We start from the raw sequence: 26,507 nt of genomic DNA on the forward strand, positions 1-26,507 counted from the left end.
TCCGGGAACTAGCTTTTGTAGATCAGGCTGGCCTCGAACTCACAGAGATCTGCCTGCCTCTGTCTTCCAAGTGCTGGGATTAAGGTCTATCTGTTAACTTTTTAGGGGACATTTGTGGCGGTGGGATACAGATCACCAGGAAAACACAGGGCACCACTGACAAATGAGGTAGCCACATCCAACACAGGACACACAGGTAGAGACACCAGAAAAGACCAGTGACCAACACGGGCTTCCAAGGACATCTGTCCTTCCCCAAGCTCAGCTCAAGGTAAGCAGAACAGGAATGACAAGGAGAGCCTGGGTTGGCTTTGACCTGGAACAAGACACAAATCTGGACCCAAGGGAAGAGGAGATTTCAGGACAGATTCCCACTGCCTGTCCTTGTCCCTGCCTGGGAAGCCCTTCAGAAGTCCTTGGCACTTCCACCCTGTCCAAACCCATCCCACGTTTCAGAGAACACAGCTGGGTAACCCAAATACATCCAGAATTGAGATACAGGGCTGAGTCTGGGTCTCACAGGTTCCACTTTCAGCAGCAAGTAGGCTCAGTGCCAAGGGATGGATGGATGAATCCTTTTTCTTTTGCCCTCAGAGGAACAGCAGGCTCAGCTGTGACCAGCAGAGGGCGCCGGAGCTCTCCCTTTCTCTCCGCTGGGCCTCAGGCATGAGCCAGCATTTCTGGCCTAGGCCAGTCCAAGCGGCCTGCAACAGCGCTGTGCCTCCAGGTACAGAACCCCTACTGGGGTACACACTCTGACTCTAGTGTTGGGGTCTGCGAGAGGCCCCCCAAAGACCGCCAGCCACAGTGCAATCAGCAAGAGCATTTTTATCCTACCATGTGTGTGTGGGGTGGCACACATCTCTACAAAATGGTGGCAACCTAGAGAGGAATGTGTAAGCCCCTTTTAAGCACAGCTACAGGAATTTTAAAAGCAGTGTGACTGTTATGCTTAGGATTGGCTTACACAAGTGGCAATCGCATTAGTACATTTCTAATTGGTCAGGGCTAGCAAGGATGGGCCAAGGCTGTGGCTTTTCCATTCTTGGGCAAATCTGAACAAGTCCTTATTTGATTATCGTGGGGGGGGGGGGCTTCACCTCAGGTGTAGGAACTGAGGCCTAGTTCTTAAACTGTCATGATATTGCCTGGCCCTCTCATCTAGAACCCAGGATCTAACAACCCCAGGATCCAGGACCTTGAAATGGATTCTGCTCTGGAACCTGCTTGTTTTTCTGTAAAATGAGAACTCAGTCAAAATATGTAAAGCCAACAGGATTGTTTGGGGAAATCTGGAGGTGAGCAGACCCTGGGGATAATCACCTCCCTCGTGTTCCATCGCGTTCCCACAGGAGCTGCCGGCTCAGGTCACTGCCCACCCACCCACTCCTCACCTTCCTGCCCTCAGCCCTGTAAGTCAGGCCTCTCCACACCCCAGCCCGCTTACTGAGCCCTCTGCCCTCCAGCTGTTTCACTTCTTATTTAGGCCAGGGATCAAATGGAGGGCCTTGTGAATCCTGGTAGGCTTTCTACTACTGAGAAATTCCCTTGATTCCCAAATTTAAATTATTTTACATAAATATGATTTACAATAGACTAAAGTCCCAATACTAGGACTTCTCTGTCTCCTGCCACCTGCCATTTGGGTGGTGGTGTCAGTGAGGACCATTGACAGCTTCAGCCAGTGAATACAGGCCTCCTATACATCGCAAAGATGAGCAGCAGGATTTTCCCTGCCCGCTGTGCAGCTGGCGGAAGCCCTGGCTCTGTGACTATTCACGGTGACACTCAGACCAAAGCACGGTTGCAGAAGGCTCACGGGCAGTCTAGTGTACCAGTGTGTCAAGCACATCCTGGGCTGAGACCATTCCCATCTGAAAGTGACCTGTGGCACGCAGCTAGTCCAGGAGAAGGAGGAAGGGAGGAGCGACAGCAGATGGCCCCAGAGGAACTTGCTGCCAGGGTTTACAGGGTGTGGACTTGGGGAGGAGGCTGGGAAAGGGTACACAAGGTAAATTGAGGAACCTAGGAAAGCCAGGAGGTAAGAATTGGAGGGCCATGGCCGGGGGTTACTGGAGGCAAAGGGTACAAAGCCTGTGGGCTGTGTCCCCCAATTCCATCTGGAGGGGCTGAGAAAGGAGGACCCAGTGACAGAAAGGTAGCGTGGAAAAGATTCAGGAAGGGGAGTACCAAGAGGCCTGGAGCCCAAGAACCTAGCAGGAGGCCAGGCTTAAGTGCTCAGGATCATAGGAATGTACGTGGGACAGGCCAGGAACACAGTCCAAAGAGCTCTTAGAGTGTCTGCGGCTGACATCATCTAAGTTACTTTCTGCAAGTCATGGCAGGAGGCCTAGCTGAAGGCGGTGCCAACCCCGGAGGCCGGCAAGGGCTCCTGTGATGAGGAGTCCACAGAGCCCCACATGCCCAGGAAAGGCAGGGTCCCACACCTGAGCAGCCTCCTGTCTGAGGACCCCTTCCCTCCTTCCTGCCTTTAGATCTGAGGGGACCAAGAAAGCAGGAGCGAAGCAGGAGGGTCTCCTTGGCCTTGCAAACCTGAACCACAGAACCACGAACCCAACCCCTCCACCTCCAGTGACCTCTCCCTCAAATCCCTTCCGTTTACATTTGATCCTCAAAGCGCCCCTCTTCCCTAGTCACCGGAGCCACCCCAGTCCTTGAGCCTTGGGTGCTCAGGACCAACAGGGCCTGCCATATCATGGGGCCCAGCTGACCTGAGGTCCTTGTTTGAGTCAGTCAACAAATATTTACCAAGAGCCTCACAGGATTCAGAGTGACCTTTAGAAAACTGTGAAGTCACCCACTTGGGGACTGCCTCCTACCAGACCTCCTGTGGGCTCAGCGATCTAGAGTACACTGGGCAGAAACCCCTCCCCCACAGGTCAAGTTCATGGGGGAAGGATTTAGAGCTAGGGCCAAAGGCTCACTGAGAGGTGACTTTGTGGCCCTGGCCTACAGGAGTGGAGGATAAAAGTGGACAGGGTGACACCGGGTGAGACCTGTTTCCATAAAAACAATATGCTTCCGGGTTTATGGAATGGGGGAGCCCCACCCCACCATCCAGTCACACCGGAAGAGCCAAGCTGGCTTGGGGACAGAGCCTAGGTCCTTCACTCAGGCAGCTGCAAGGCCAGGAGATTGGTGAGGAAGGCTTCCTGCCAGCACACGGTGACGGTGCAGTTTCCTGATCCGCAAGGCTCAGGACTCAAAAAGCCCAGGCTGAGGAGGTCTCTGGCACCGGGAAACATCCAAGGGAACCCGAGCTACAGCCCAGGAACTGGATCTATGGAGGATGGGGGGGACTAGAGTTCCGGAATACCCCTGTGGGGACAGCGGTGCTGGCATGGCCTGGCCTTTAGGGCACACCTGGAACTGCTCGGTCCTTTCCCACTAGTCCAAGACTTTGTAGAAAATCGAGAGTCCCTCCCCTGAGTTGTGCCTGTGTTTGCAATCAACAGTGCTAAACTGACTTCCGAAGAAGAAAGAGGCCAAAGGGGACTGCCACATCCTTGAGAAAGGCTTGGACGTCACAAAAAGGACGCCTTTTTGCTCCTTCCCCTCTAACCCAGAATTCCACAGCTGGCTGGGAAGGCCCTTGGTAAAGAAAGCCACCAGCAGAAATAGGGCGGACTCAGCAGGCGGGCACCGTTCAACCCCACCCACAGGCTTGTTTACAACAGTCTCCAGAACAGTTTGTTTGGACCCGGAGAAATTGCCTGCTGCTGCAGCTGCCCCGCCCTTGTCCTTCAGCATGGTGAAGGTCATCTCTGCTGAGGAAGCTCCCGGAACCCTCGCTGTCCCACCAAGAAAGGACAGTCACAGCCCTGGCCTCCAAGGCCCCCTCACCTCTCCCCTCAAATACATTCTAGCCCAAGAAAAACTGCCCTTGAAGACCAGGAGCCTCTGTACCTACCATATTGCCCTTGGGGACTGGGGATAGTCGCTACTGCTCCTGTTTATTTGTGGCCAAGCAACCGGGCTTTTATAACCCTGGTTTGCGTGACACCAATTAGTCCTAGGCTACTCATTCAAAAATAAGCCTTAAAAATTGCTCCTGAGACGGAGGAATGGTGTGTGAGGGACATTTAGAGACCAGAGGTAAAGAAGACATCGTGGGCTCTGGAGGTGGCTGAACAATCAGCACTCAGCACTTCAGAGACAGAGCTGTCACCACAGCCTGGGCCTGCAAAGCCGCGGGGAAGCCTCTCCCACTTGGTTTCCTAGCTGCCTCCCAGCTTTCTAGAACATTTTGTCAAGCAACTCCCTGTTCTTTAAGGCGGTCACCACCCCCATCACCCACGTCTGGAAACACTGCCAGGATGAAGCAGAGGGGACAAAGGCAGACATAGTGGGAAAGTTCCAGCACTGGAAAGGTTGAGGAAGGAGGATTGTCGTGATTTCCAGGCTAGTATAGGCAAAAATGTCTGAAACTAAGAAAAAATGGGGAAGAAGTAAATCAATAAAAGACTGATAGGAAAGTCCTTGGGGAAGGACTCTACGTGGCACAGAGCAGGCTCAGCAGGCACAAGAGAACAAGCCAGCGCTTGCCACATAATCTCCCTCTGTACTGCTGGTCATGTGAGAGTCACCGGTTTTCCGGGAACAGGGAGTGCAGTCTAGGCCTGGCCCCGCCTGCAGATTCCATCTGCCGGAGGCAGAACATTCTCCGCCCTGGTTTTCCCCTCCCGGTTGTCAAGGGAGCCTGTTGTTACAGGGTGGATTTGTTTGCAGCGTGGGTGGTGAGCCTGGGAGGAGACTTCCGGGCAGTTATCCTGCCAACTGCCTTTTTTTTCGGTTTACTTGAATTGTCCTTCCAGTTTTTTTTTTTTTTTTTTTTGAAGGGGGGAGTAGGGGTCAGGGGACACCAGAGCCGAGGAGGTGGCTCAGGCTGTGTCTGGGGCCCTCACTGGCACGGGAGGTGACAATTCCCTTTTCCAGAAGCCTCACTAAACCCCCATCTCTCCCTGCTCGGCTAAGGTTTGCGGGCAAAGTCTACTTTTGAACCTGGGCTGGGCCCCACCCCAAGTGAACAACCAGTCTGCACCCCCAGTGGTCTTCAAACCCACTGTTTGTGACTCCACCACAGGCTATAAACTGTCGCAGAATGCAGTTTAAAAAATAATTATTTTTCTCACCATCCCACACCCAAAGGAAGATGATTTGCGGCATGTCCTGCAATCATTCACATTATAAACATACGCTCATTCTGTGTGTGTTTCGTCCAAAATCCCTGCTTTTACCGCAGCTCGCAACCACCTTCCCCCCCCCCATACAATTACTGCCTCAAGACGCAAATTAAACACCCTACCTAGCTGCTGAGCTAGTTCCACCTCCCCCACCCTCGCCCTGCTGGCGCCTGCGCTGACGTCACCGGCCGAGCAGGAGGTGACAACGCCCGAAGACTCATGCACCAGGGCCCCGCCCCGCCCCCACGCCACCGCAGAGATCCCTCCGCCACCCAGTGGAATTTTCCAGGCGCTCTGCCGGATCTTCTTTCGGGCCTCTGCGGGGCGTGGTGACCTGAGGTGACCTGTATTTTTCCTTCTGCCCTGCCAGCCAGTGTGGCCCCCGCCGATGCGACCCTTCTGGAAGCAGTCAGGCCTGCCCTGGGGTGGGCAGCAAAGGAGACCTGTCCCTGATACTGTCCCCTCCCGAATATCTTCACACACGTCCTCCATCCCGTGACACACTGCTCAGGAAAGGATCCTTGAGCAATCAGAGGGAGTGGCCGTCGATGGAGGCCATGACCCGCCCCTCGTGGGCTCCTCTGACTAGGTCGGGGAGGAACTTTTTTTTTAAGTGTCCGTGGAGGAATCGTTCCGTTGAGCAGTGACCGGGTGACGCGACCCAAGGCTATAAAAGCAAAAGTTGTGGTCCCTATCAGCAGGAGTTAGTGACAAGGAGGGCTGCCGTATGGGTTTAGCAGAGGGGAGGAAGTGGCTAGTTCAGGGCTCAGATGAGATGGCAGAGCTAGAGGCAGACGCTAGCATGAGGGTGGGAGGAGGGAAATGTACTATTAAAGAGACTAGATTTGGGGACAGTGGTCGTGTGGACGGCAGCTTCCAAAGCGCCTTCAACAGTCCACACCAGACTGGCCCTGCGGTCTGCTGGAGTGGGGGAACCTGACTCTCACAGGGGCCTACATGGACCCAGTGTTGTAGAGCAAGTGATGTAGACTCGGGCCCTTGAGGCCCTGGATCTCGTGGAAGATAGGCAGTGGGGTCAGCTTTGAACTTGACAATGGCAGCAGACCCTTTTTTTCCAGATAGGGGTTGTGAACCCGCCTGGGAATGAGGCCTGTCCAATGGACCCTGGACTTAGCTGAGAGCTCTGCCCCGGGTGGTATGTAATTTGGGCGTGGCCTCACAGCACCCATTTCTGGGTGCGAGGGGTGGCCTGAGGAGTTGTCTTTAAGATCTGCTAGGTGGGGCCCACGGAGATGAAGGCGGCTTGGGGCCACGTTGACCTCAGCTTTATCTTTCAGGTGGCAGTTCCCCTCTGGACTTTCCCTAGGTTCCGAGGCACTCTCTTCTGTGAACTCCCTCCTCCCCTTCTCATCCCTCTAACTCTGAGGTTATGGGTTCCCTTAACCTTGCCTCTGGGTTATCTGGTAAGCCTGGGGAAGGTAGAGAGGCGGAGTTGGCGTCTTGGACTCGGTGTTTTGGTACTACTGGGAAAGTGGAGGACACCCTGACTTGGGAGGGGAGGGGAGGGTGGGCTCACAGCCATGGTTTCGGTCACCCGAAAGAACGCCTCATGGACGTGGTTTATTACTGTAGTGTTCATCATGGCAAGCAGATGGCACCAGGAGAAATGGAACCCCTGCAGTGCAGGAGGGCAGACCCTGGAGGAGACGGCGACCTAAGCTGATGCCTACACAGTGAATTCCAGAGCTTAGGAAGTCCTGCACTGCCATGTGTCCAGGCCTTACTCAGGAAGGCCGTCATCTTAAGTGGTTCAGATCAGCCTATGGGGTTGGGGATGGGCAGACGCTTCCAGCTGGCGGGGCTGTCGGCCATGAATGTTCCGGATGAATGTCTTGTTCTGGGAGCCTCATTCTCCGGATGCATGAATGCTAGCCAGCACCCTCCTTCCTGGGGGTAGAGGCATTCAGCTGCTGTATCTTCTAAATCAAGCCTCCAGTCTTTAGTTCTGTGCGACAAACTTGGCTTCGAGAAGATTGCTTATGGTGTAGAACACTTAACTCTGATGCCCTCAACGCGGCATGGTGCCTCGTAGATGGTGTTTGCAGGAGGAGCCCAGTGACCTCGCCCACCTTTCCTGCTTCTGCAGCCTGCAGGCCTCTGCATTGCTAAGGCATTAAGTGTGATTAAAAACTTTGGGGATTGGGGAAAGCTGTTCAATTTCAAATGCTGAACTGGAAGAGTATTAGCTGATTGTTAAAATGGTTGGGGTGTCGTGTTTAAAGAGTATGGGAGGGTACAAGTTGGCTGCAAGTTCTGTTGGGATATGTATATGGCATGTCTACTTGCGTTGGGATGGCATCTGGGATTTTCTGTGGGTTCGGTTTTGGTACTGGGTGGTGAGCAGGTGTTACCCTACTGAGTGACCATTGTTATCGTTTCTTTTCATTTCTGACTTGGGGCCTGGCAGCCTATACCAGGCTGGCCTTGGCACTCAACACTGCTGGGATTAGGGGTGTCATCTAAAACTTCCAGCTTAAACTTGAGTTTTACTGGGTCAGGCAGGCTTCAGAGGTAGGATTGCTGGGGCAAGCAGGGCTCAGCTTGGCATTGGTGTCTTGGCCAGAGGCTCGGTGAGGGATTGGGGTGCTGGCAAGGGATGTGGCTTGATGGGAGTGACGATTAGGGAACTAAATGGCTCACATAATGAAAATGTAGAAGTTGCTGGTAAATCCTTACTGTGGGTGAATGAATTGTTGAGGTGCAGTAATGGTTGCCTGGAAAATACCAATCAGGAAAAACAAAATTGATTTGCTCTGCTGTTGAATGGAAGATGGTGTCAAACTCAAGAATGCCCAAAACACACACCAGCCTGTGGAGGTGGTGGAGAGGTGCTGAGGAAGGGTTTGTGAATGCCTACATTGTGGGCTCTTAAAGGCATTGGCCTTTGTACTGGAGGTTGACAGATTCTGCTGGGTTTATAATTCAAATTCTTTCATACTGTGTGGTTAAATTCTAATGCTATTATGCCTAAAGGAATTTAATTTGCAAGTCATGTCTTATATAACACTACAGGAATTTAATTGCAACCCATGCCTTATGAAACATAATGAATTTCCGGGATTGGCTAGGAGACAAAAGTTGTTGCTTACTTGACTAACAAATCAGTCATTGTGACAGGGAACATGACCATGCACGTGCTGTGAAATTACTGTGTACCTTTGCTAAGGCTGTAATGAAAATACGGTGTTTAGCTTGAATGGTGCTCCCAACCATCCCTGAGCAGAGGGGAAACTGTAACTGTCTGTCAAATGAGTTTGGGAAATAAAAGTCAAACTGGGGGTTGCTGGGGACATCTTACTAGAAAATGGTCTGTAAACATTGAAAACCCTGGGTGTAATGTAACTGTCTTTCCCCAATCCTGCTCAACCTCGGGACTTTGTCTTCGGGTTGGTGATTTGTGTATTGTGTTTTATTTGTTTTAAAGTCATGGTGTGACCAGGGAATGACACTGGGTCAGCAGAGTGTTGGTCACCTTGGAATGGGAAATGGGGGGAGCTGTAGGTCACAGCACCTCTTTGTTCTAATCATCTTTCTCCTTTACAGCAAAATAAAGGTTTGAGATTGAAACACCTTGGAACCCTTGTATCACTGTTACATTCTCGACCTCTGTCACTTTGAGAGTTCCAGGCCTAGACTTAGCTCTGTCATGGAGCCAGTGAGAACCGGTCACCTTCCCCCTCTGAGAACTGGGGGGAGGGGCTGCTCACTGTTGGGAGCTGGTAAGGAAGTGTTCTGGACATTATCCAGAGCATTTCCAGGTTGTATTTCAAACTGGTATTTCATGTCTTCATGAAACTGGTGTGGGCTTGATTTGGGCAATTTGTAAATCCTATCTGCCTAAGGAGTTGGACTTTTTATCTTCAGGTACGTGACTAAAGTCACTGGGAAGGGTGTGGGCAGAAGCCCTTGGAATCCAGGGAGTGTATCTGGAGCCAACCTGTATGTGAATTGGCCTATTGGTGTCTCATTACAACTGGAAAATGTTGCTGCTCCGGCAGATTTTAAGCTTAGGACATTACCATGGTAGGACTGGAATCTGGCAGTTACAGTGAACCCTTGTCTATGTAAGGATGAGTCTTGAACTGGAGTGGGGTGGGGACCAAACAAAGGATGAGGAGTGGCTTCCGTCTTTCCAGCTCGGGTGACCAATTCCTTGTACGGAGAAGCCAGAGTGGGGCGTCTCAGGAGCTTCCTGTCTGGACTTGTGGGACTACCAAGAGTAGGTGCTGCTGCAGCTGAGAACAGCTCATCTCCACCCATACTTTTTTTCCCCTTTTTACTTTTGTATTTCAAAAGGTCTCACTGTAGCCCAGACTTGACTTAAAATTTAAAGATCCACTAGCAGCTGCCTCCCAGGTGCTGGGGTTGGAGGTGCACTGCTTCTCCTGGTCTCCCCACCCTTTCTAGGCTGGTCTGTTCTAGCCTCTTTTGGCTTCTTACCTGGTTTCTACACCTCCATCCCCTTTCCAGAACTCTGGTTTTTATGTTGTTACAAAGTTCTCTGTGTTCTGTGGCAGTGGGCTGGTAAGGAGTTCACCCCCAGCTAATTAGAAGTGGTATAGAGACAGGATAACCGGAGGCTGAGCAATCCTGTGTGCAGACTTGGAGGGCTGTTGGTTTGGGGTTTGTTATTTGAGAGCCCAGGTTGGTGTGGAACTCTGCAATTTTCCTCCCTCAGCTTCCCAAATGTTGGAGATGCAGACATGAGCCGCACTATCCTACAAGGACTGGTCTTTGCCCTGGGGTCCTGGACTATTGGGTGGCCACAGACAAGTCTGGGTATAGGCTCATTCTTTGAACTCCCAGAGGTAGCAGTTGACCTGGAATTTAGTACTGAGGCTGATCCTGTATGAATGAGAAGCAAAGGTTGTGTTGGTTTTTTTCTTTTTTAAAAGATAAATGGAGAGGCAGCAGCCGCCGGTTGACTACACGGCGACTTCAGATGTAGCCTGTTACAGAGAGACCTGACACCTGCCATTTAGTTTGTCTTATGATAGTAAGAGACCAAAAGGAACTTGAATGTGGGCTAACCTGTGGTCATTGTCGTGGGCTGCAGAAGCATTAGTCCGTGGTGGTGTCCATGTCTTAGCTGCTGTTACTGAAGGAAGGAATGAAGGTTCTTCCAAACGACTAGTATTTGTATATTCATCTCAATATGGTTGCAGACTGGGATTGTTAAGGAAAAGAAAACTAATAAACCAAAACAAGAAAGATATTCCCATGAGTTCCTGGGCCCTTCCTTGGACGGGATGCCCTCGCATCCCTCTTTCCTTCCCACACTGCTCGAGGATGAAGAGGATTTACTGTAAATATCGCAAATGGGGGGAAAGCTCATTTATGTTCCATTAACAAGCGTTACTGGCATTTGTTTCGGATTTTTCTTTTCCTGGGCATCAGCTATATGTGTGTGTACTTTACACAAAAAGTTGGATTGTGGTTAAATACTGTCCTGTGATGCATAGTGAAAGCCTTGTCTTGATGGCCAGAGCATCCTTTTGGTACCAAATGCTCCATTGAATGACTGTCTTAAACAACCTCATGTAAGTGTTGATAAATGAGGGGAGGTCAGAGGATGACTCTCAGGTTTGGTTGCCGCTAGGTTCACACAGCAGTCGCTTTTCCTGCCAGGCAGGCTCACCCATCTGCCTTCAGCTAGTTAACTTTTAGGAAATGGTTTGTGTTGGAGCCCAAGCTTTATCCTATCTGAGATATTCAGGTCAGTTCTGGAAGGAAATGACTGTCAGTCCTAACTTCAGGCTCATATTGCTCCGTTGCTGTCCAGAGGGATTTTTTGAGGTACTTTCCGTGAAGCTGGTGTGTGTGTGTGTGTGTGTGTGTGTATGTGTGTGTACTCCGAGCGATGTGACTGGCCAGTATGCCTGGGTGCTTCATGAACCCGACTCCTTTTGTGTGTCATTTGCGCTCACAGCTATCACTAGCAGGTTATTCAATGGATTGATCAATTACTTGCAGCAGGTTATTTCAATGGATTGATTGATTACTTGCTACTTTAACATTTTTGTGGTGTGATACACTGAAGAGAAGTTTTAGCCGTTTGTAAGTGTACAGTTTAGTGTGTTACACAGATTAACTTGATCAACTGACCTCCAGACCTTGCAAAACCTGAAACTACCCGCCAGGTGGGCTCTCTTCTCAGTCCCTTTCCGCTCTGTTTCTTTGAGTGGCAATTCTGGATCCCACATGTATGTGGAGCCACCCAGTGTTTATCTTTTATTACATTTATCTTCATGTGTAGGCATGTGTGTGGAGGTCAGGACAGTCAGCAGGAGCCGGTTCTCTCCTGGTTGTTTCTGCCTCCCAGTATGCATCTTGACTCGCTGTTTTGATCACAGTATCTGTGCAGTTTATCTTGGTGTGTGATTTTCTTTGCTTCCATACAAGCTAGATAATTGATATTTTGTACATTTTTTTGGCATCTGTGTTCTGATGAGCACACTTGGAGTTCTCCTACCCCCAGGCCTGTTGCCGTTAGGACCTCACTGCGGTGGGGATGGTGCACGGATACGTCTTTCTGAGACCATTTCCTCCTCTTTAGGATACAGTACAACCATGGTGGATGTCAGGTGACATTTCATTGTTGTCTTCCATGTACTTATTGATCGTGTAGATTTCTTCAGAAAACGCCATTCAGGTCCTTGTCATATTTAAAAGGCTCGGTTATTACCATTGTTGACCTGCAGGATTGTCTGTATTATGAATATTAACTCTTATATGATTCGGCTGATATTTTTCCCCATTCCATAAGTTGCCTTTCATTATGTTCTGTTGAGGTTCTTTTGTAGTTTCGTATATTGTTTTTTGTGCGTGTTTGTGAATTTGCTCATAGGTGTGCCTGTGCCAGCACCCCTGAAGGTCGGAGGACAACTCGGGGTAGATTCTATCCTTCCACCCTGTGGATCTGAGGTCTGAACTCAATTGTCCATCAGGCTTGGCAGCAAGTGCCTGCGCCTTTGGTGTCATATCTAAGAAATCATTGCTAAGTTCAACATTGTAAAGTCTTTATTCTTCCTTTAGTTGTTGTTTGAGATAGGGTTTCTCAGTAGCTATGGAGCCTGTCCTGGAACTCACTCTAGTCCTGGCTGGCCTTGAACTCACAGAGATCAGCCTGTCTCTGCCTCCTGAGTGCTGGGATTTAAGGCATGTGCTGCTGCTACCACCACCAGCTAATTAAAAGTGCTTTGTATTAATCCGCATTTCTGTAATTATCGTCAGGTAGTCCGAGAGTTTATCACTTGACCCACTGCCCGCATTTCCCCACAGTCTCTGGTGAGAGGACCCTGCAGTGTGTGTAGTTGGGAGGGTCGGCTGGCAGTCCTGTCGTATCTATTGCCTTATTTTCCTCTTGTGTTAAAACCAAGATGTATGTGATGTACAAGGACTTAAACCATGTAAGTCTGACTATAACTGTAAGTTGCCTGGAGTCAGTGGCTTCTCAGTTTTCTTCAGCTGCTCATGCCTGGGCTCGATCTGTCAACACAGATAGCCTTCTCGTGCTGTGGATTCCTTCTGCTGCTAGGAGTGATGGCGGGCAATTGCTCCGGTTTCCCAGGGCCAGGCTTTCGTAGTCATTGTCTCAGGCTCTACTGTAGAAACAGAATGAAATTGACCGTTTAAAAGTTGTCAGGAAGGTGCTGTGACACTCCATAAGTGTCCTCTCTTCCCTGTTGAAACTTAGTGCACAGACTGGGTTAATCCTAATCTTTGGCACAGTGTGGCTCTTTCATTTGCTTCCTCATTTTTAATAACTTGTCAACATGTCTGACTCTTCTATCAATATGAAAAGCAGGGCAGTGGGAAAAGTCATTTTCTCCCTCTGTGCCTGTCACATTGCACCCTGAGGGTCTCGCAGGCCAATGTCATACTAAAAAAACCTTATCCAAATGAATTTTTCAAAGCATAAAATTTTCTGTTATTTGTAACTTTGTAGAAGAATTAAGTTGTCTGTAATCTTCTGGAACTTTCTTAATTGGATAAATTAATCTCTTTCCTGCTATTTACAGAATTTGTGGGGTCCCCATGATGGTGCCTGGGTGGGTTCTCCTGAAGTTTCATCAGAGAAGTAACTCCAACAGAACCCGGGTTGAGCACCCCCACAACCCCGAGGTAGCCATTATTACCGATATGCTGTGTCCTGCTGGTCTGTTCCTGTGTCTTTATGGGAGACAGGCTGCATCGTTTTCTTGTGTTTAACGTTAAGATGGCACTGCCCACTGTCTCATCTCGTGACACGATTTTGCTTAGGAGTAGAGTCCTGTGAGCATACAGCTGCCCCATTCTTACCCTGGCTGCTAGTGACGGAAGGGTCCTCTCTGTTACAGAACTGACAGTTGTACTGTGAGATCTCCACAGGCAACCCCTGTGCCTCAGTGTCGAGTGGGTAGCAGTCGTGGGTCAGACAAATGCTCTATTCTGTTGTCCTCCAGAGATGGACAGGCCTGTGTACCCGAGTGTGAGAGTCGTTTTCATGTCTTCCTAGGCCCTTCACACATGGAACTTCACATTTCTCCCAGTTTTCTTGGCTCTGTCTCATATGCACAGTGACCCCCCCATGACTACCTGGTATGTGAGATATTGTCATCTATGTGTAAACTTAAGAACTGTGACTTAGTTATCAGGGACCTCATGGTCCAAGACACACACACTCAAAATGTAATTTTGCCAAGGTACAGTTGTTTAAATCACTCTGCCCTGAAACAGCTGAGCGCATCCAGCCTGGAGCTTGCTGACCCCGTCACACTGGCTCTCTCTGCTCTCGTATCAGAGGAGCTCTTCTAGGCCAACCAATTGCAGATTTCGGTAATGCTGGACCGACGGTTCTGTGGGCACTGTTGTAGGGCATGGGATGGGCTGTGAAGTACAATTGTGATAACTTATAAATTACTAGTCATGAACTTAGAAGTAAAATACTTAGAAAAAAACCCAACGTGTCATCTTGATGTTCCTCTCCCATGACAGTTGTCAGGACTTATTCCTAAGACACCTCCCCTTCATGAATTTATCTAATATTACTGCTTTTAAATGAAATCGTGCGACATGCAGTATACTTACAGCTCTATAATATTTAAACTTGTCATGTAGGGACAGTAATTTTGACCCTTTTTCCTACTGATGCCTTCAGGCTATTTCTAGGCTGTTCTGGTCATTGCAAGCAGTGATCACTGAGTTTTTATTCCTTGGGACACTGGTTTGGGTATCAGGTATGAAGGAGGCTGAGGACTCCCGGCTGGCAGCTCCAGAGTGCTTTGGCTCCTTCGCTCTGGAGTCTGGAACTCTCGGTTTTGTTCAGTGGATAGTGTTTCTACAGCCAAAGTCAACTCCTGGTCTCCCACCAGCCACGGAGTTCTGTTAGGGCGGTTGAGTACCTCACACTGGATGTCCCTATCAGAATTAGCATCAGGTTGTGGCGGAGTGATAATGGATTGTGAGTCTTAGGCGGCTTCCGGGTTCTCACCTCAAGCAGGATGAAAACAAAAGTCAAACCAAGACATGATAATGCACACCTGCCATCCCAGCGCTGGGACAGCGGAGGCAGGAGGACCGGGGTCTAAGGCCAGCCTCTGCAGCTGGGGCTATAGAAAACCTAACGGGAAAAAGCCAACTGTTCTAGGAAGGTGGCTGTGACACTTAGGAAAAGCTCCACTCAGTCTCACTCGTTTCTGAACTGCCGTGGCCTTCAGTACATCCATGCCACTTTCTAGATTAAGGGTTCTCTGTCCTCTAAGGCCACCAGGTGCCAGGAGAGCGGGTGTGAGCTCCCTCTGGCTCTTCCTTGCCTCTCAGGGTCCTAGAGTGTTAGACACTGGATAGTGGGGCCAGCTTCTGCCTGGCAGCCTCTTCCTCTCCTGAAGGCCATGCTGGGCTCCTCCTTCACTCTGGTGAGCAGCCCACTGTCCCCTCCGCTGCTCGTGTGTGTGACCCCAGAGCGAGGCCTTGCCTTACTCCGCTGCTGTTGGCCACTCAGCAGATTTCCTGCAGTTGTGCTAAGGTGACTCTTGTTCCTGTCAGAACTCCAAATGCATAGGTGACATGGTGAGCTCTGTGGGTGCACAGTGTGACAGGGAGGGGTGCAGGGCTGTTGGGCTAACGGCTGTAGTCACATTTGAACTGCTCACTCCCACTCTGGGGAACAACTGGGCTGTTTCAATGAACATTAAGTTCACATTACTAAACACTAAATGCCTATTTATATGTGTCTTCATGTGTGTAAGCAAGTATGTCCATGGGGGACCTGGGGCGCACAAAGATGCTGCCAGCCTTCTGGAAGATGGTTCCAGTTGGCTTTTCCCCACCCACGCCTTTACCAGTGCTTGTCCCTAAACTTGGTTATTTGTCAATGTGAGAAGTGAAGGATCTTTTTGATTGTAGTTTTGATTAATATGTTTACTGGCTTACAACTACTCTTTAGCCATTAAGGAAATTAACAATGTTTCTAATACTTCTGCTACTCTCTGACTCGTTAATGTTACGTTTTGCTGTTCAGCATTTAGAATATGTGCATGTACTTATTTATTGGTAGTTTTTCTTGCTTTCTGATTTTTATGATGAGCTCGGAAAACTTGTTCTAATTCAAGATGATTCTTTGGTAAACCCCATGCTTTGTCTCATGCCTTTTAAGATTTTATTTCTGTTGTTTCTATCTGGACTTAATTTTGTTGTAATGAGTGGTGTGTGAACAGGAAACCTTTTGTTGCTACACGTAACTGAATAACACAGCCATTGATCACTGCTTGGCATGGTCCTGTGTCAGTTTCAAGTCTAAATGTTACAGTCTGCTTTGATATATGGTAAGGGCAGTCCTACCTTGTAACTGAACCTTTCTAGAATTTTCCTGGCCATTCATGTGTGATTATTTCATTTTCCTTATGGTGTCTTGATTTCTTCCTATACAAGAATAAAGTGTGTCTTTTCATTTCCTGCCAGTTACTTAACCTAATCTGACTTCAATATTTTTACACTTGTGTTTATATGCGTGCAGTGTAGAGGTCAGAGGGCAATGCTATCAGATTGGCTCTCCTTCCTCTACTTAGCTCTGGCATTGAACTTAGGTTGGCAGGCTTGACAACAAGCACCTTTACCTCCTGAGCCATCTCAGTGGCCCTGACTTTGTATGTGTGATTGGGCCAGATGTGGTGGCTCATGCCTTTCATCCCAGCAATTGGGACGCAGAGGAAGGTGGATTTATGTGTTTGAGGGCAGCTTGGTCTATAGAATAAGTTTCAGGACAGCCGGAGCTACACAGAGAAACCCTGTCTCAAAAAACAAACAGCTAGGGCATCATCAGTGCTAGCCTGTGGCCTTAGAGATCTGTGATTCAGCACCTTGGTCTGTCCACCTATGTGTCTGGATGTCTTAGTCTGCCCCCTGCAGGTTCTGTCCCTTCCAAAACAGTAGCTTCCATCATAGAATATACTTTTATTTTAAAATTACATTTCTTAATGTGTGGGGGGGAGGAGTGATAAGTGCCATGAGGCACATGTGCAGGTCAAGGGACAACTTGCATTCCTTCCGTTGTGTGGATGGTAAGAGTCAAACTCAGGTTGTCAGCCGTGGTGCAGGCCCCTCAGTGACCCACAGAGTACTTTTCTGTCTTTATTTGTGGTGGTCACTTATTGCTGTCACATTGTCAGTGTCCAGTTTGGTGGCCTTTGTTAATGACATGAACCGAAACACACTTTTGATAAAAATGCCAGTGAGTTTATGTAAGCCCAATAAATTGCACCCAAAAAGTAGGCTTGGTTGTGCACCCTTAATCCCAGTGCTTGGGAGGCAGATTCAGACAGATCTCTGAGATTGAGGGCAGCCTGGCCTACAGAGTAGGTTCTAGGTCAGCCATGGCTACATAGTCTCAAAAAACCACTAACACCCCTCCCCCCAAATAGAATTGTACCCACGGTCACAGGGAAATTTCCTGTCCCATGAGTGTGGGTCCCTCCTGGGAAATTGTGTGGACACAGAATGTCTGAATGGAGTCTTTAGCACCAGGACATGGCTGCTGTGTTCCACTCTGACCTACCTTTTCCTGCTCCCAGCTTGCTTGAACTTTGAACAAAATGGTATTAAATTGTAGTTTTGACTGGTATATTTAGCAATTTATAGGTGCTCTTTATACATGAAGGAAACTAAACATTTGTGTTGCAAATACTTCTGTACCTCTCTGGCTTTTACATTTTATGGTATTTTGCTGTTTGGGTGTTTTAAATATATAAAAAAATCCATTTATTAGAAATTTTTTCTTGCTTTCTGCATTTTATGACTCAAAAGCTTGGTCTAATTCAAGACTTTTTGGGTGAACCCCATGCTTTGTCCCATTACTTGGCTCTATCTGGACTTAGGTTGGTGTGCTGAGTGGGGACAGTAAGCCTGCCGTGGCTGTACATTTACTGAGCAACACGGGATGAAACGGTCTGGCCTTGCCAGGCTTCTGAGGCCTCAGTGCCAGCTCTTTGGTGTCTTGCGCCTGCCACCGTGAAACCTTGTCCAGTGGGGCACATGGAACTGCGTTCCTGTGCTTTTAGGGTTGAGGAGGGGACTGTTGGTCACCTCCTTAACTGCCCTCCTGGTAGGGATCTCCTGTCGGTTCCCTAGGGTAACACACCCTTCCTCCCTGAGCCTCATTGTGTGTCCAAGCAAGAGGGCTGGGCCAAGCACAAGTTCCCTTAGCGGGCCAGAGTGAGTATGTCTGCCTCTGAGATGTGGGGGCTTCTTAATGGCTCTGTTTCCGCTTGGAATGTTTTCTGATTTGGGAAAGGGCAGGCAGTTCTTGCTCAGGAATGAAAATACTGGCCCAGAGTTTAGGGACCATTGTAAACCCTTAGACTGTAGTTGTCAGGTGTATCCCCTACAAATGAGGTTCAGCCACTTCCAGCAAACAGGTAAACAGCTCCCCTCGGTCTGGCAGCTCCATCTTTGATTTTGCTTTTGCCTGGTTCTAAGAATGAACACAGTGTTTGGTTTTGGTTTGGTGCTGTGGGTGGAGCCTGGACTCGCGTTCCAGCTGTGGCTTCTGTCCATGTGTGAGTTCCGCTAACCGGTGCACTGTGGCCGCTCCTGCCCACCTCTTCTACAGAATGCTTTTCAGGTTTGCACTTTGTCTTTTAAGACCTCATGCAATGGTTTTAAATTTTGAAACAGGCCTTTGTTTGCTGTTAGCATGTCATGTACACCACACTTTCTTCTGGATCCATTTTGACATTCAACCCTTTAGGCTTCCAGAAGTTGCTTTGGTATTCGGCATCAGGTAAGGATCTAATTTGGTTGTTTCAAGGTGGCTGATTTCCTCAGTGCCATGAATTATTAACTAAATAATGAGTTTCTTTGGTCTAGTTGACTGCAACTGCCTTTCCTATTCCTGCTACCCAGAGAACGGTGCTGATGCTGCAGTGTGCAGTGATTCATGTTCACACAGCTCATTCGGTTCACAGCAGCCGACGTTTGTCACTGTGTTCAGGGTTCCCGGTTCCCGATACCCGTGAGCAGGCCCTTCACCAGCACTCCTGCTTCAACAATATGAAGGTTGGTCAACGCCCCATTGTTACCCAGATCTCCTGGCAAACCCGGGTACACCAGGACCTCATGGAGACAAAGCGGTTATTAGTAAGGCAAAACCAAGGCCTCTTCGTGTAGGTTTTTATGCATTCGTAAACTTTGTTCTTGAAGTGAAATGTTTTGGTGTGTGGCTGGTGTGGTTTTCTGTTAGTGACTAATGAGGGTGACACACGGAAAGACACACATACTCGCCGGGAAGTGTGGACGCTGGCCTCACCAGTAGGGCCATCGGGAAGGCAAAAAAACACACCTGCTAAAAACACAGGAGGTTTGAGTGAGGTCACCAGCTCTCACCCTGGGCCTGTCTCTTGTTATTTCATGACCTTCCTTCTGCCACGGCTTCTCCATCTGTGAGAACGTTGTTGTCATCTACCTCAGATGTGTTAGGGCTAGTGAGGTAACGCCCTGTCTGGCGCTCTTGAGGTAAGCCTGTCCTCGTGGTTTCCAGTCTTTGGTGGTTATGCCACCCATGGGGCTCATCCGTCTTCCATGCATCTCGTCTCCTGTTTTGTTCGCATTTATTATAATAACTAAGAAGTCGTAAGCGTCGCAGTCAGGTTCCACCAATAGCCACATTGGCCCTGGGAGCTACATGCCAGCCCCCACCTCATGGTGCTTTGGGAGGCCCTTGTTCTGTTTGGTGCACAGGATTAGTGGCTTGATTTATTTATAGTATTTTGCAGTTTAAATATTTGTGTATTTCAATATACTGTTTATTTTTGGTGAAATTATGAGACTTTCTTTTAAATTTTTTTTTGAAAAATTGAGTTATAACTCAAACTATAACTCATAAGTCCATGACTGTGAGGTAGTAGTTCTGTGGTTGCTTTGCACATATTCGATTTTGCACAGCTGTTGACCTGTTATTTGTGTGGGTGGAGGCTCCATCCTCACAGCCTCCTACCTATCCTCCCTCTAGTCCCACAGCCTTTGTGCTGCCCGCCTGTGAATCTGCCTGTCCTGGGCATCTGGTGTAAGTGTGACGCAGCCTTTGTCTCCTCGTGCCTCTCACTTCCCAGGGCATAGATCTTCAAGGTCCATCTGGACAGTGGATGAGGGCGATGCGTATGATAAAGGTTTATTCCTCATTGTGGAGGAATAATATTCCACTGCATTGATTTACCACATTTTGTTTATCCAAGTTCCTTTGAAGGTTTGGAGTGTTTCTGCTTATTGCCTGATGTAAACAATGCTGCTATGAACATTTTTGTGTTCAAGTCTTTATGTGAAATGTAGGAGGAGATACTTCCGGATGATGCAGTAGCTTGGTACTTAATTGTTCTGAGGAGCTGCAACTGTTTCCATGTCATTACTAATGTCTAAGGTCCCAGCTCTTGTGCCCTCACCAGCCCTGGTTATTGGCTGACTCTCTAGCCATCCTGCTGGAGTTAAAGAGGCAGCACAGGTGAGGGCAAGCGCCCTTTGATGCACTGTCAGCAGGGTCGTGTCTGCCTTGAGGCCCTGCCCTTGCTGGTCCTTTGTTTCTCAAGTAGGTTCCTGTGTGTGTGTGTGTGTGTGTGTGTGTGTGTGTGTGTGTGTGTTTTACTGGGTATTAAACACAGGACCTCTTTTGTGTTTTGTTTTAAAAGTGTGGGCCACTACAGCTACCACCACCACCTGGCTGAACCCAGGGTCTTTTGTATGCCAGGCAGTCATTCTGCTAATGAGCCACATCCCCAGGTAGTGACTTTTAACATAGTTTATATTGTGTGTATAGATATATGTGGGCAGAGGACAGCTTATGGGGGCCAGTTTTCGTCCTCCACCACATGGGTCCAGGGACCAAATTCAAGCAGTCAAGCTTTGATGGCAAGCGCATTTACCTACTGAGCCATGTTATAGCCCAAATCTACGTTCTACAAGTTGTTTGGGGGCGAGGAATGTAGTTCACGTAGTAGAGAGTTTGCCTGAGGCTTTCTCTCCAGTACTGCAGGAATTCAAAAGTGACCTGACTGTAGAGGAAGCAGACAGCTGGCTCGCTCTTTTTCCTGCTGCCGTGTCCCAGAAACCACAGGTCCTAGCAGAGGGAAGGCAGCCCCTGTGTCCTGGCAAGGTGAGCCAACACTGCCGCCTCCTGTGCCGTGTGACGATGTGGTCCCGGGAAGACATCCACTTGTTTACTTAATTGATGGAAAACTCTTAATTTTTAAAAATCATGATGTTGAATTTATTTATTCAACCTTTATTGTACTTTTTTAGGAAGTTAAGAACAGCTTTATTGAGGAAAATAAGATAATTGTATGCCCTCATGATGAGCTTCTGGGCTGTAGAAGGATCAAGCCCTTGATGTGCTGAAAGACTTGGACTCCACTTGTGTGCCCCTTACTCTTTCTTCAGACCTCACTTCTAGAGTTGAGCAAAGATGCTTAATTTCCCTCTAATCACCTGGGCTGCACGTGAGACCCTGGATCCCTGAATCAAGTGTGTTAGTCATAACCCTCTGAATGCTGAAGGACTTCTGTAGCCTGCAGGGCCCTTACCACTGAGCTGTATGATCCATCACCAGGGCGCCACGCTCACTCAGGGAGGTGGGGAGTGCCTGTGAGATGCTGGAGGACTGTAGCTGCAGCTGTGGGATGTCTGCAAATGGCAAATTCCTGAGCTTAGCCAATGTTCCCAAAAGAGCAACTTTCCATCCTTCCATATTCAAGCATGCATTGACCCTGCAGACAAGACCCTGAGCTTGCGTCCACTGCATCAAATGCTTTGTCTCTGAGCAATAGCTGAGTTTGGGCATAGGGCTGTAAGCACAAGGCTGTCTCTTAGGGGTAAGAGCCGCATGGGGATGTGGGCTGTATGTACCAGCCATTCTTAGCGCCACATTAGTGGGTTTATGAATAGTAATAGCTCATCTATGATGGCTAAACCTAAACCATTCCCAGGCCTACAGTTTGGTTTGTTTGAGACAGGGTCTCACTGTTCAGCCCCAGTTGATCTGGAACTTGTAAACTAGGAAGCCCTCAAACTCAGCAATCGACCTTCCTCTGCCGCTCAGTGCTGGAGTTAAAGGTATGTGCAACTGTGCCCCACCAACCCCGGCTTTATTTTGTTGACATTGAAGGCTATGTGGACTTCAGGACACTGCCAGGGAAGGTTGGACTCTGGGCGTCCTAGGTGTCGTTAGAGACAGTCCGGAGGTCCGGTCTGGCCCAGCCTGTAGGTCTTTCTCAGGTTGTCAGTGGTCTAGTTTTATTTGTTTTGTTTTTAGTTTTCCGAGACAACGTTTCTCTATAGCCTTAACTGTCCTGGAACTAGCTCTCTAGATCAGGCTGGCCTTGAACTCACAGAGATCCGCCTGTCTCTGCCTCCCCAGTGCTGGAATTGAAGGAAGTGGGCCACCACTCCTCAACTAGGTTTTTTTTGTTGTTGTTTTTTAGGGCACAAAATCTCACTGTTACCTAGTTGGTCTCAAGTGATCTTCTTACTTTAGTCTCCAAGTAGCTAGGTCTACAGGGTGCCACTGGCCCATCTACATTTCTTTTTATTTACTTTTTTGGTATGTGTATATGTATTATATAGGTGTTTGTATGTATGTCTGTGCACCACATGCATGCAATAGCCCTGGAGGCCAGAAGAGGGCATCAGATCCCCTGAGCCTGGAGTTACAGATGGTTGTGAACTGCCATTCGGTGCTAGGATTTGAACCTGGGTCCTCTGGATGAGTGGTTAGTGTTCTTAACAGCTAAGCTACTTCTCCACCATTGCCATCCCCAGTCTACATTTCTTAAATTCTCGAAGGCATCTTCTCAACAATGAAGTAGGGATAAATACAATGTGAAGTTGCAGAGCCCCTTGCTGGGGGCAGGGCGGGGGTGACAGTAGTGCATCTGTGATTCTCAGCCTTGTCTTCATCCACATAAGCACAGCATGTGGTTTCATGTGACACCAGGGTGCCTGGCCCTCCTCTGCAGGCTCAGGCTCTCTGGAAGTCACTTCTAGGTTACTGAACTACTCAATATTTCTATCTCGTTGTAAGTCAGCTCATAAAGTGTGTTTTTCAATACAATTGCCATTTCATGCATGTAGTGCATATGTGTGTATATGTATGTATATATGCATTGGCATCCTCCTTAAGAATGGCCTTTCTCCTGGTTTAATTCCTGATTTTTCTTTCTCTTGAATAGACTTTGAAGACATCCAGATTGGCCTTTTCCAAGAAGCTTTAGAGGAAGCAAGCAGCTCTCTGGTTTTTGTTTTGTTTTGGTGCTGGGGATGAAACCTTGTGTGTGCAGGGCTGCTCAGCACAGTCCCCAGACTCCTGATGTGCAAAGTTAGTTCCACTGGGTTTCGTTAATTCTTCTCTCCTGGTCTCTGTGGATTTTATATTCTTATGCTTAACCGATTTATACCCATCCAGGTCACACACTTCTGTCAACAGAGAGGGAGGTGCTGGTTGTGGACTCTTGCTCTGATTCTGCCTTTGGCTCCAGGCAAGGCCCTCAGTTGCTGACGGTGGAGCATCTCTGAGGAGGCCTCTCAAAACCACCAGGGAGCAAGTGCTTGGGGTTTCCAGCAAAGGAAAATAGTGAACTGTTGGCCTTGGCTTCAGATTTCGTCGGTCCCTTTATCAGCATCCCTCTGCCTAGACACTGAGCAGACCTGTGAACACCAGCAAGGTGACTGGCCCTGCCCTGCCCCTCACAGGATCAGGCCTCAGACGGAGATGGCACAAGCCAGGAGCAAAGGTGATGGTTGGCCTCTCACTACAAAGGAATGTAGAGCAGCCAGGAGTGAGAACAGAAGCCTCCTCAGGCCTAAAAGGCCTAGGAGTCCTCAGCTGAGTGCCTGCCACAGCCTCAGCCATGAGGGTGACAGGGCTGGCTGTGGTCCCCAGACACCCAAGGGTTTCTGTATATTAAGAAATAGCAGATTTGTTATGTCTGCTCTGTTTGTGGTTTTAATTCTGTTGTGTGATTTAAAATTAGCCATGCTGTTTCCAAGTGCTTGGCAGTTTTTATTTCTTGGCTCTTGACATCCATGTCCATTATATTTGGTGTAATGTGTAGTGGCCTGCGGAAGTAGGGGTGCGATTGTATCTGCACTGTAGAGCATATGACTCTCTTTCAATTTTTTTTTGTTGTTAAATATTTATTTATTATGTATACAATATTCTGTCTACATGCATGCCTAAAGAGGGCACCAGGCCTCATTACAGATGGTTGTGAGCCACCATGTGGTTGCTGGGAATTGAACTCAGGACCTTTGGAAGAGCAGGCAATGCTCTTAACCACTGAGCCATCTCTCCAGCCCCCTTTCGATTTTATTTTAGTATTACTTGGCTTTGTTTTGTTTTGATTTTTGTTTGTTTTTTCAAGACAAGGTTTCTCTATATAAGAGCCCTAACTGTCCTGGAACTAGCTCTGTAGAACTAGTTCTTGTAGACCAGGATGGCCCTGAGTGCTGGGATTAAAGGCATGCACCGCCACCGCCTGGTTTTGTTTTGGTTTTTGTTTGTTGTTTTTGGATATATTTATTTATTACATATACAGTGTTCTGTCTCCATGTTTGCCTGTATGCCAGAAGAAGGCACCAGATCTCTTTATAGATGGTTGTGAGCCACCGTGTGGTTGCTGGGAATTGAACTCTGAACCTCTGGAAGAGCAGACAGTGTTATTAATTAACCTTTGAGGCATCTACAGGTGTGCACCACCACACCCAGCTCCCTATTCTTGTTTGTTTGTAGTCCAGGTCAGCTTTGAACTCGACCCTGGCCTCTCAAGTGCTGGGCTTGCAGCACAGGCCTATGCCACCATACCCAGTCACTAAAGGTTATAAATGTTCATGACTGGCGAGAAGAATTCTTCATCACATTGGATAAAGCCCTCCCTGTGTTCTGGGGACAAATCCATGGTTGTATTCTTGTGTAATGAAAGGTCTGAGCTGTGTTCTCTAAGCGCTGCAGCAGCTGCTGAGGTGCCATCCCACCAGCTGGAGTCCTCCCACCTCCCACCTCCTGACCCCCACGCGCACAGTCTTTACTGCCATGAACTGAAACCCTGCTGTGGTTGGTGGTTATTTGGGGCCTAGTTACTCATACTTAGATGGTGTGCCCTTTGGACTGAGTATGTTCCAGGGAGCGACCCTGTCCCTGCCTCCCGAGTCCCATGAGCAGGTGCCAGCATTTATCTCTCCTAATGGTGTAGTGACCCCATTATGCCCTGGCTAAAGGGAGCAGCAGTTTCTCAGACCTTCCTGCTCTCTGCTTTCTGGATGGTTCTAGGGCCATTGTGCAGACTGTTTTCTGTCCACCTTTTCCAACACCCTTTCACCTGCTCACTGGCCGGCTGTGCGGGAGCTCCTAGAAGTCCTTTCAACCCGAGGTCTTCTGTGGCTCGGTTTTGGGGGTTCCTGCAGCCACACCTGAGTGTCTTATCGCCACCATGTTGAATTAATGCTTTGCTCATCTTACAGGCTGTGCTCTGATGCTCCCATTTCCGTGGGCTTGTAAGGCCCAGACTTTGAGTCAGGTTGGGACTTAAATGACCATGCCTATTTCCTCTGCTGCAGTGAGTAAGTCTGTTCTTTGCCTGGTGGGGAGCTGAAGGGAGGCTGGGAGAGAAAGGGGGTACCAGCCAGAGGGTTGGGCCATGAGGAGATAGAGAAGGGGATGGAGATGGTGGGGTCTGCAAGGGCCGGCCTATGTGGGACTCCACAAACTTCAATGTGTCTGTGTATGTGTAGATCTACTGTGTGTTTATATGTGTATACATGTGAACCTGTGCTGTGTATTTGTGTGTGCATATGAGCCTACTGTGTGTTTGCAGCAAGTGAACCTGTGAGTTTGCATATGTGTGCTTGTGAACCTGTGGTGTGGGTGTGGGTGTGAAGTGGACGCGTGAGCTGAGAGGATCCTGTTCTCAGCATGGCCTGAGCCAGGTGCTCTGGGCAGGTTACAGCTTTGGACCCTCGGCTCTCGCCTGGACTGTCCTGAGGACGTGGGTTCCTGAGCGTCTCCACATTTACAGAATCTGGGCTCCCCCATGACACGAAGAAGACTACAGGACTTACAGGGGTGCTTTGTTCACCTTGTGGCTTTGGGACCTTAGTAACTCCCTCCCTCACTGGAACCTGGACAGCATGTTAGAGATCACAGGAAAGCTGGCGGGGACACTGCTTCCAACTTGACTTCATTTCCAAACCACGACAGTATCCTGGAAGGACTCCCGCTGGTGACCACAGTCTCAGAGAATGGGAGGCTGATGGGCTTGTCTGTATGACTTAGGTGGCTGGGACCCAGCAAACCTGGAGGGCCTGCTTCACTCAGCTAACCAAGTGTTGAAGCCGCCTTAGTTCTTAGATCTGTTTAATTGTGAGTTATTGGCATAAAGTAGGAAGCGTGGAAAGTATAAAACGAAGGTAAGATTCCTGTTTCCTCTCCTACCCGGCCCCACCACACAGAGGCAGCCCTCAGGTGGCATAGAATCTTTCTGGAAATGTCTACTCCTGCAAAACACAGCTCCTGCTATCTCAGGGCAAACAGGCTCAACTTCCGGGTCTGATTTCATGCTCTTCTCATGTGGGTGAGAAACATGCATGGGAAGGCAGGGGGACTGGAGTCCCCTGGAGCCTTTAGCGGGTGTCAGGGCAGGTAGGAGTGATCCTGGGAGGGCCTGGAGCCGCCGCAGGTGTTTCTTTTCCTGACCGCGGCTCATGGCCGCGCTCAGGTTTTGCTTTTCACCTTTGTCTGTGAGAACGTGAGCAGAAAAAAGCAAAAGG

The 26,507-nt window shown here is 48.9% G+C and overlaps 1 long non-coding RNA gene across 1 annotated transcript; it reads left to right on the plus strand.

Annotated features, from left to right (window-relative positions):
- Positions 1–5,320: 5,320 nt before the first annotated feature.
- Positions 5,321–26,507, plus strand: LOC125415954 (uncharacterized). The gene is made up of 2 exons (XR_015003177.2): positions 5,321–23,061; positions 23,149–26,507. It is a non-coding gene; the product is annotated as an uncharacterized LOC125415954 (long non-coding RNA).

Source organism: Myodes glareolus, chromosome 7, assembly GCF_982192425.1.
Source record: "Myodes glareolus chromosome 7, mMyoGla1.1, whole genome shotgun sequence".
Taxonomy (NCBI): Eukaryota; Metazoa; Chordata; class Mammalia; order Rodentia; family Cricetidae; genus Myodes; species Myodes glareolus.